Genomic DNA, 10,734 nt, shown 5'->3' on the forward strand with positions numbered 1-10,734 from the left:
TTTCAAAAACCAAACATCATTCATCAGCAATGTACAATACACCTGGTCATTTAAAATAACACATTTCAAATATCATGAATATACAAGAATATGCGTTCGCAGCGGAAAATAATGAATACTCATGTATTTCATAAAATGATTCATGTCCCATACCATGATCATCTCTCAATAATCTCTTCAAGATAAGATAAAACCATATCCCGAATATTTGGCACTATGGCCTCTCAAACAGCAAATTGCAATTACACGTGTTCACAAGTAATAACATAATACATATCCAAATAAGATATGAGTTCAATACTACTATTCTACCCAGTGTTACATGACCAGAGCATTGACTCACTACCTAGTCTCTAAACCAAAACACGGAAACTCTTCGGCTAAATCTCGAGTGAGCTACCGCCACTTACTTCCGCAATACTACTCTTGAGTATCTGCACGATACCCATGTAAAGGCAACATTCAAACAGAAGGGTGAGAATTCAAATCATTATAAAGAAGTATAATAAAGCACAATGATTAAATCCACAATTAACGGAATTCATCACACCTTGTATAACCCTGTAAATAATACTAACCAACATTTATATCACATGTTTCAAACATCCATCACAACTCAAGGAGTATAACATTAAAATCCAATGTTATATTCTCAAATATACACATAACCACAATTATCACATAATCACATATTTCACCAAGTTATGTATCCAAACATCACCAAATTCAATTACCATATCTCATACACACATCACAATCACATCAATGCATACGTTCAATTATCACATAACTCTAATGTGACTCAATGCAAGACATGTGACTCTATGCATGTGGTACCGCAATGTGAACCCAACGTTTCACCGCTTTCCGATTCAATATCTAGAATCTAAGCCACGCTTATGATCCGGACAAGATCAAAGCCACTACGTCTATTTCCAATTAAGGATCAACGTCTGCTACGCCTATTTCCATTCAAGGATCAACGTCTATTACCATGTGAACCCACAGTTTCACCGCTTCCACCATGAAGTCGACCATGCCATGAATGAATGTACAAATACCAACAACATATGCAATTAAGATCATCTCTACCATCTTAACATTCCACATATCACCATAATTCAACTCTATGAATTATCCACCAATGGTACATATACACATTCATAACAAATACACTATTCACATCTATAAACTAATTATCAAATACGCACACTTAGATTTCATTTCAAAATGATTACAACATTTAAAATCCTCAATTTTCCCTTTTTCAACAGCAAGTAACCGGTTAACGTATTTTGGGTAACCCGTTACTCAGTTCCACAGAATTCAATTCCTAGGCATATTTTTAACTAAGTAACCCGTTAACGCTTTTAGAGTAACCCGTTACCCTGAAAACAGAATACAATTCTGGGCAGATTTTCAAGATGGTAACCAGTTAACGCATTTAGGATAATCGCTTAACACAAAACAAAGTTCAATTCTTGGCAAATTTTTAGCAAGTAACCGGTTAACACATTTAGAGTAACCGGTTAACACAAAACAGAATGCACTTCCTGAGCAGATTTTTAACAAGTAACCGGTTAACGCATTTAGGGTAACCGGTTAACACGCTCGAAACTGGAATTTTTCTTAACGTTACCTGTACTTTAATGGAATTTAATAAAATAAGTGGTTTCTCAATCTATTACTCAATTTCATCCATATATCCATTCCAAACACAATTAATCATCACAAATCAAGAATACTCATCAAAACCTAACAATTCCAAAAACCATAGAATTTAGGGATTTCAACCTAAACATATTTCTACCCATTGGCCCAATCATACTAACCCATAATAATAAGGATTCTCCCCCTTACCTCTTCAATTTTCTGGAAACCTAGCTTCTCTCTTGTTCTTCCCCTCTTCTCCTTACTTTTCCTCTTTTCTTTCTCTGTTGCCGTCAAATGATCAAATGAATCCTACTTCTCTCTCTCTCCTCTTACTATTCTAGTATTATATTTGGGCTTAAAGAATGATACCTCTAATTTAATTATTAGGCCCAATAAGACCTAATATTATAATATCTCTAATTAGTTCAATTAAATTAAACCAACACAATATACGCACCAAGTTAATTAATATAATCAATTATTATACTACATAACAACCAATTAGTTAATTAACACTCCCAATAGATAAAATAAAATATAATAATAATAATATAAGAAATAAATGCTAAAATTGGGTTGTTACAACTCTCCCCCACTTAAAAGATTTTCGGCCTCGAAAATTTACCTCAAACGAACAACTCCGGATACGATTCCTTCATTTTATCCTCGAGTTCCCAAGTGATATTGCCATTGGCGGCTCCACCCCATATCACTTTCACCAAAGCCATCTCCTTACCACGAAGCTTCTTCACTTCTCGATCTTCAATTCGCATATGTGATGTATCAACCGTCAAATTATCCCTCACTTGAACATCATCTAATGGATATTGTCGCACCTCGAAAAAATGGGATACGACCTATGCGAAACGCGATCGCACGCTCGCAATGATGGACTGAACAGAGTCGCCACCGAACTTTATTTATTCCTAAAAAGGAAAAGGGAAATATCGATAAAACCTAAGACAAAACGACAATGATTTTTGGTCGTCGCAACCAAATCAGGGTTCGAGAGTCGATTACGCGAGGGGAAGGTATTAGCACCCCTCACGTCCGTTGTACTCAACGGGAACCATTAGGTCAGTTGTGTGCGTTAATGTTAGTTTGAAATATTAGGCTTTTCAATTTATTAGGTGGGAAAGAATATAAGAGAGAAGAAATGTTTTTGGATTTTTTTAACGAAGGACTAAACCTAAGTTTTTTTTTATTAGTGGGCCTGACAAGATTTACAAATCCTGCTCCTACGTATCTCAAAAGAGAAATCAAAGCTTACGTAGTTCTGGGTAGAAAAGTGTTTGTTTGTTGGTCGATTTTAGCGAAAGTCATACTGTATTAATCGACGAAAACATTATTTTACCCAAAACAGATGAGGAGTGAACGCATACCACACATTGAACGGATTTACAAATCTACATTCGGAAAAGCGTCATTTATCTCTACTCAACAATCGTGGCCGAAACATTGTTTTGTATCTCTTAAGACAATATATCTTTCGTTTATGAAAAAGGTTTTTGATTAATCGCACGGCGGCGAGAAAAAGGGGTTTGATTGGTTGGATGTACTTTGAGTGATGGCGAGAACTTGGATGAGCGAGATATACATCTCGAATCCTAGCCTCAGGAGTGCATGGTATACACCATGTTCCATTTCCATCTTTATTAAAAAAGTTTAAGATAGGAATTAAGTATTTTAGAATTTGATTGAGAAAGGGTTTGAAGAAACCGCATTAACAATTTTAGACGATGGCGAGAGCTAAGATTGGCGAGGCATACGTCTCGAATCTTAACCTCAGGAGTGCATGGTATACACCATGTTCCATTTCCACCTTTATTGAGAAAGTGTTTAAATAAGAATTAGGTATTTTGAGTTTTGTTGTGAAAATGACTTGACCTAGATCAAGTATTGATGGACGTTTAAGAGAAATTTGGATAAGTGTTTGAGAAAACAAAGTGGATAATTTTGGATGATGGCGAGAGCTAGGATTGGCGAGATATACATCTCGAATCCTAGTCCCAGGAGTGCGTGGTATACACCACGTTCCATTTCCATCTTTATTGAAAAAGTCTTGAATATGAATTAATATTTTTTTGAGTTTTTATTAGGGAAAATGGCTTGACGTTGAATCAAGCATTTGATGAAAGTTTGAAAGAGATGGGATGGAATGGGATGGAGGAATGAGTTGATTTGTTTATTGAGAAAATACTCGACGTTGGATCGAGTCATTTATTTTTGTATTTTTGAAATTGTTGATTTTATTCTTGTGTTAGTATCTAACTAAACAGTCAAACAAATAAATAAATAAACAGTACAAGATTATTACACATCGGGGGAGTGGGGTACATTTTGTCAAATGGGGATTCAAAATCATGAAATAATTAAATCGGGCCCAAACAACAAATAATGCATGAGTGTAAGTGCAAGAGAACCGGCTCATTGTAAGAAAGCCCAAGAGTAAGCTATGTGAGGTTGATGGCGATGCTTAAAAAGTAATCGACTTACAAGGGTGTGGAAAATGGGCTCGATATTAAATCGAGAAAATATGATTTTTATAAGTTAAAAAAATGGTTTCGAATGCATGATGCAATTAAAAGAAAAAACAAATCTATATTATTAAACAATAATAAAAAAAAGAAATATAAATAATAAAGCATAAATATGAAAGAAAATAGTAAAAGAAAGAAAAACTACGCCTAGGAGTATCGAACCCACTAAACTAAAGATCTAGAAGCCACTCCCCTCCACCAGACCACTTACTAACTAACTGATATTTTAATACTAACTTTAAATATATAAACTAAGATAAACTAAAAAAGAATTAAAATGAAAAAACTAAATAATAAAAAACTGTAGAGTACCCTAATTAATCCCAACCCTTGGCCGTTGGTTTCTTCAAAAAGAGAATAAAATGGGAAATGGAAAATATTTATTGACTGAACCTAGGAAACCTAATCATAAATTAATAGTTTTAAAAAATGACTTATTCTGTATGGAATAAATAAAAAAACACTAAGAAAAAAGCACAGACTCGTTCTAACAAAAACACAACCTTAAATGCTCTCTCTATCTCTTATCCGCCGCTCTCTCTCTCAATCTCACAATGCTCCCTCAATCTCTCACCCCTCTCACGAGCGTCCCTAACCCTCAACCTCAAACAAAATCGCTCTCACAATCTCACGATCCACGGCGAGCTAAGACCAAAAGTACAAGAAAAAAAAAACCAACCGAAGACTTACTTCCGGCGACGGCAGTGACTCAGGTAAACCTCGAATCCTCTTCTCTCGCCTCTGCCCCTGATTTTCTTTGCTTTTGGAATTAGGTTTTGTACCTTCGAAATCGCGGCCGCCTCCGAGTATTAGGGTTTCGTTTTTCAAATCCTCCCGTCTCACAAACTCGCTTTCCTATTTATCTTTGCAGCTTAGGGTTTCGGTTTGATGCTCAAAGGTTCGAAAGGAGAAAGTTTCCAAAATCGCTTTTGCTGCTCAGAAACGAGTTTAGCCTGTTTTATGCTATAATTCGGAACTGGTAATCTGAACAGTGTACTTTCATCTTTGTTTTTGTCTCAATACCCGAATTGGGAATTTTTTGAAATTGTACCGTTGCCAATGCCATTTGCAGGTTTAGGTTGGTTGATTTGTGGTTTCGTCCCATGCTTCCACCCAATTTTCCGGAAGATTCAAAGACGATGTTGATTGCTCAGTTAAGGATGCTTCACAAGGTTTTGCCCAAGTTGCTTTGATTGGAAAAGGCTGTAGCTGTTTCAAACTGTTTTCTCCCTTGCAAATTTTATATCCGAGATAAGAAGCAATAATCTCTGTGAAAAACGATCTGGACCCAGGGGCCTCCTGTTCTTCAAATAATTTGGCATGGGAATCACATAAGGCTGACTGCCGCAAGTCAACAAGACGGATTGAGCCCTTTGAACTGCTATATGCCAATGTATTACAATGTGTCGGGTGAAATTCTGCTGATGTTATAACCTCGGTAAGGTCCTCCATATTTGCAGGCTTTACATTGACAATATTAAAACTTTGATTGCTAATTTCCAGGTTCCAAAGATTTATTCGCAGATCATCGGCGGATATGAAAGTTTCTCCATCGCTGTTATTTGAAATAGAATTGATGTGATAATCATGAGCATGTCTCTATACTCTACGACATCGAGCCAAAAGTAAGTTTGCAGAATTCCCTCGCCATCTAAGCTCACGGTAAGGGAGCTTATCTTCATTTCGAATTACTAAGTCCAACATCGGTACCCTGCCAAAAGCTTCTGATGTTTTTTTTTCTGCAGATTCTCGTGACTCAAAGGTACTAAGCAAAAGGTGAACCAATGTACATAACTCATTAAAATAGACGTCGGCTAAGCTCTAGAGCTTCCAAAAGTTCCAAACACTCAATTCACCTACTTCATCATTCTGAGAGTTTGTCGCCGCTTCTCTAGCTTTTTCTGTAGCTTCCCTTATTTGTTGCCATTTTGAACTGGCATTATGAATGACCCTAGCCTCACGAGCTTTGTTGATTTCATCCTCAGGTTGTTCATTGCTACTGTTGTGCTTAGTATGGTGCAATGAAGAGAGACCATCCCAGGAAAAAGGAGCTTGATTCAATATCCAACATTGCAGCTTTCCCGAGTCTCTCTCACAAGCTAATTTCAAATGGAGCCATTGCGTGAACCTGAACGCAGGCCCTGCAGTTACGTCTCCCAACCTATACAAAGCCCGAGAAGTGACGGTAAGAGGCAAAGGAACCTCAAATTCAGAATCAGAGTCGTCACATAGGAATTCCAATTCCTTGTCTTGATCTTTTCCCTGCTTTTGATGTTTTGCCATACGGTATGCTTGGAGTGGTTTTTTGAAATGCTTGTAAATTGCATGGATGTTAGAAAATTTAGATGGAATGTGCATAGATTAGAAATGATTGCAATCCCCTTTTTTGTTACTGCTATGAGTTTTCTGTTGGATATTAATTGGGTTTTCTTCAGTTTGTTTTTTCTTGCAGGCCATGATTGATTTGCTGCTACTATTGTTGATCACTTGGCTTCTCTAAAGCAAGCTTGGAAAGATTTGGATAAATGTTTTTTTGTTTGCGTCCAACAGAACCTCACAAACCCTTTGCAATGTGAGAGTTTCAAACATTTTAAAGCATGTAATCAAATGAGAAGAATTTTGAAGCACTGTTTCATCTAAACTTTCCCAAGTGCCCTCATCATAAGGAAGTGCGAATAGCAAGCAACCGCTCAGGATTCTTCCACTGTTACTTCACAAATATCTGTTGTAGCCGTCCCATATTTTGCCTTATAATTTTCAAGCTTTCTCTTACTGTTAAAGAATTATCCTGCTAAATACCTGCACTTTTTCGCACCTGTGTACTTGCAATAGTGCTTCATGGTGGGATCAACTTGGGATTTGCTGCTACCGTGTGGATGTTATGGGTTTGTGAATGTTGGAAAAATGGTTATCAAATGTATGTATGTATTGTTTTGATTTGAAATGCATTATGGATACAAAATGGATTTTGGATTTTGATTATAAAAAATGGATGTGGATTTTTAGGAATAATCCAATATTAGTTTGAATATCAATTTAATTACTAATAACAAATCAGCAAAAAACCAAATTAAAAACAAATTAATCTATAATTCATTTAAAATTACTTGGATATCAACTCTAACATTCATTTGGAAATAAAAATCGATTAGAGTTTTAATCATTAGTAAAAATAAACAATTAAGATTAAATTGACAATTGGAATTAAACTTAATTTGAAATTAAAATCAAATTAAAAATAAAAAAGAGTCAAGATATTAAAATCCATTTTATACTGATGAATGTATGCAAATGAACCTTAGGCCAAGTGCCAAACAAAAATAAAAAATTCAGGACCAAAATCGGGGTATGACAATTGCCCCTATTTAAGTATCTTCAACTAGAGAATATGAAGCAGGACACTCTTCATATGATCATAGTGGGAGATGATTAAATATTAAGAAGACCCGGATTTTGATCCTGAATCCCCATGACATGATGTGATATGATATGATATGCCATGATATGCATGGATGCATGGTTCTTTTTTGTAATTTTTTTTTATCTGCTAGGGATATGGTGGACCCTTAACAGGAGATGCTACTAGACAGACCAAACTGTGGGGAATGCTGATGGTCCACAGGAAGACAGACAAATGGTAAGGAACAACTTGCTGGGGAGACAGTCCTGCTGGAGAATCAGGCACACACTGGGGAGTAATCAAAATGAGATTTGATTAATCGATACTTGGGATACAAGAGGTTTCGGTAGTAAGTTCACATATGACTTACTAACCCGAATCAAGGAAAAGATGCTACAACCAGTTCACATATGACCAAAACAGGTTCATATATGACCTGACAATGCTGGGGAATAATCAAGGAGAAAACTCTTCGGAACAGGTTCATGTATGACCTGACACCAGAATAAGGGTGCAACAACAGGTTCATACATGACCTGAATGGTATTGAACAAACAGAGAAAAAACTTCAGAGCAGGTTCAAGTATGACCTGACACCGGAATAAGGGTTCAACAACAGGTTCATACATGACCTGAATATGATTAAACAAAGAATCTTCAGAGCAGGTTCAAGTGTGACCTGACACCGGAATAAAAAGGTTCAACAACAGGTTCAGACATGACCTGAATAGGATTGAACAAAGAATCTTCAGAGCAGGTTCAAGTGTGACCTGACACCGGAATAAAAAGGTTCAACAACAGGTTCAGACATGACCTGAATGGTATTGAACAAACAGAGAAAAAAATCTTCAGTACAGGTTCAAGTATGACCTGACACCGGAATAAAGCTCAATGACAGGTTCATATATGACCTGAATGGTATTGAACAAAAGTTTGGAAAAACTCTTCAGAGCAAGTTCAAGTATGACCTGACCCCGGAATAAAAGCTCAACAACAGGTTCATACATGACCTGAATAGTATTGAACAAAAATTGGAAAAACTCTTCAGAGCAGGTTCAAGTATGACCTGACCCCGGAATAAAAGCTCAACAACAGGTTCATACATGACCTGAATGGTATTGAACAAAAATTGGAAAAACTCTTCAGAGCAGGTTCAAGTATGACCTGACCCCGGAATAAAAGCTCAACAACAGGTTCATACATGACCTGAATGGTATTGAACAAAAATTGGAAAAACTCTTCAGAGCAGGTTCAAGTATGACCTGACCCCGGAATAAAAGCTCAACAACAGGTTCATACATGACCTGAATGGTATTGAACAAAAATTGGAAAAACTTCAGAGCAGGTTCAAGTATGACCTGACACCGGAATAAGAACAAATGGACTTTGACCGTAAGCAATGGACTACAACCAGCTTTTAACGGATTTTGCCAACAACAATTGGACTTGAAAATGACTGCGAAAACCGGATGTTGGTTTAAGGATACCAAAGACAAACTGGAATTAGAGGTCCAAGGACATGAGGTCGACAACAAGACCTGGGTCAATGCACAATGAGCATGAAATACCTTTCGGCTATGCATGATTTGAATGCATGATATATGAATAATCATGATTATGAGAATGCGGACACTTGGCGGACTGGGTGTTTGTAGGGACAGAGATTCTGATTCCTCAACACCAATAACTCATACTCGTACAATTAACAGGCGCATCCAGGGGAGAAACTATCATGATTGACAGTTATAAATAACCAAAGGTCCATCCTTCTAGAGGATTCATAAGTTGTACTCCATGGGGACTTTTGTTGGTGATCCTGGAGTATTTATGCAAACTTTGAGCCTTTCGGGGAAACAAATGATTTTCCTTCGATTTTCACATGTATCAAAGTAAATTTGTTCTAAGTTTCAATTTTTTTTTCCAAGTTTCAAAACTTCATTATTGACAAATAAAGGACATTTTGCATAACAAAGAAGAGCATAGATGAACACAAATTAACAATGATTGGGAAAACTTGTATTTTATTCAAGAATGGTAGCACACAAATGACGTAGCTCCATAGAGTGTTACATTTTTTTGAAAATGGCAATAAGGAAAGGTTTACATTGAATTCAGTGACCACTAACATCCTTAATAGGTATGATTCCCCCAAAACCTTGCTTCTAAGGGGAGTGACTGGATTAATCTTCCACCTCAAATTCTTCGGTGTAAATCAGTAACAACTGATGCAGTTTATGCCTTTATGCCCCTAACTTTTGCCTGGATCGCCCTTTCGGGTTTTCAATCCACCGGGACGCTCTTTTTTGCCTAAGTCGCCTTTTCAGGTTTTCAACTTAGCGAGCTACCAATTTTTATTCATCCCTAACTTTTGCCTGGACCGCCCTTTCGGGTTTTCAGTCCACCGGGATACCCTTTTTTGCCTAAATCGCCCTTTCAGGTTTTCGATTTAGCGGGTTTTTGTTAGGCATAGTATTTTTTAACTGCATCAGAGTTCACGGGGTGTGAGAGCTCTTCATCATCCATAGTTGTGAGAATCAAGGCACCTCCGGAGAAAACTTTCTTCACAACATATGGGCCTTCATAATTGGGAGTCCACTTCCCACGTGAATCCTTGTGTATTGGCAAGATCTTCTTAAGCACGAGGTCTCCTTCTCTGAATTCCCGAACACATACTTTCTTGTCAAAAGCCCTTTTAAGCCGTTTCTGGTATAATTGTCCATGGCACAAAGAAGTCAATCGCTTCTCATCTATGAGGTTCAACTGATCAAATCTATTTTGAATCCACTCAGCCTCTTCTAGCTTGGTCTCCATCAAGATTCTCATTGAAGGTATCTCTACTTCAATTGGGAGAACTGCTTCCATCCCATATACCAAAGAGAATGGGGTTGCCCCTGTTGAAGTGCGGACGGAAGTCCGATATCCATGCAATGCAAAGGGTAGCATCTCGTGCCAATCCTTATAGGTCTTCACCATTTTCTGCAGGATTTTCTTGATGTTTTTATTAGCGGCTTCAACAGCGCCATTCATCTTTGGACGATATGGTGAAGAGTTATGGTGCTCAATCTTGAAGCTCTCGCATAATTCCTTCATGGTCTTATTGTTCAGATTCGTCCCATTATCTGTGATGATCCGGCTTGGAAT

Source organism: Lathyrus oleraceus, chromosome 1 (assembly GCF_024323335.1).
Source record: "Lathyrus oleraceus cultivar Zhongwan6 chromosome 1, CAAS_Psat_ZW6_1.0, whole genome shotgun sequence".
NCBI lineage: Eukaryota > Viridiplantae > Streptophyta > Magnoliopsida > Fabales > Fabaceae > Lathyrus > Lathyrus oleraceus.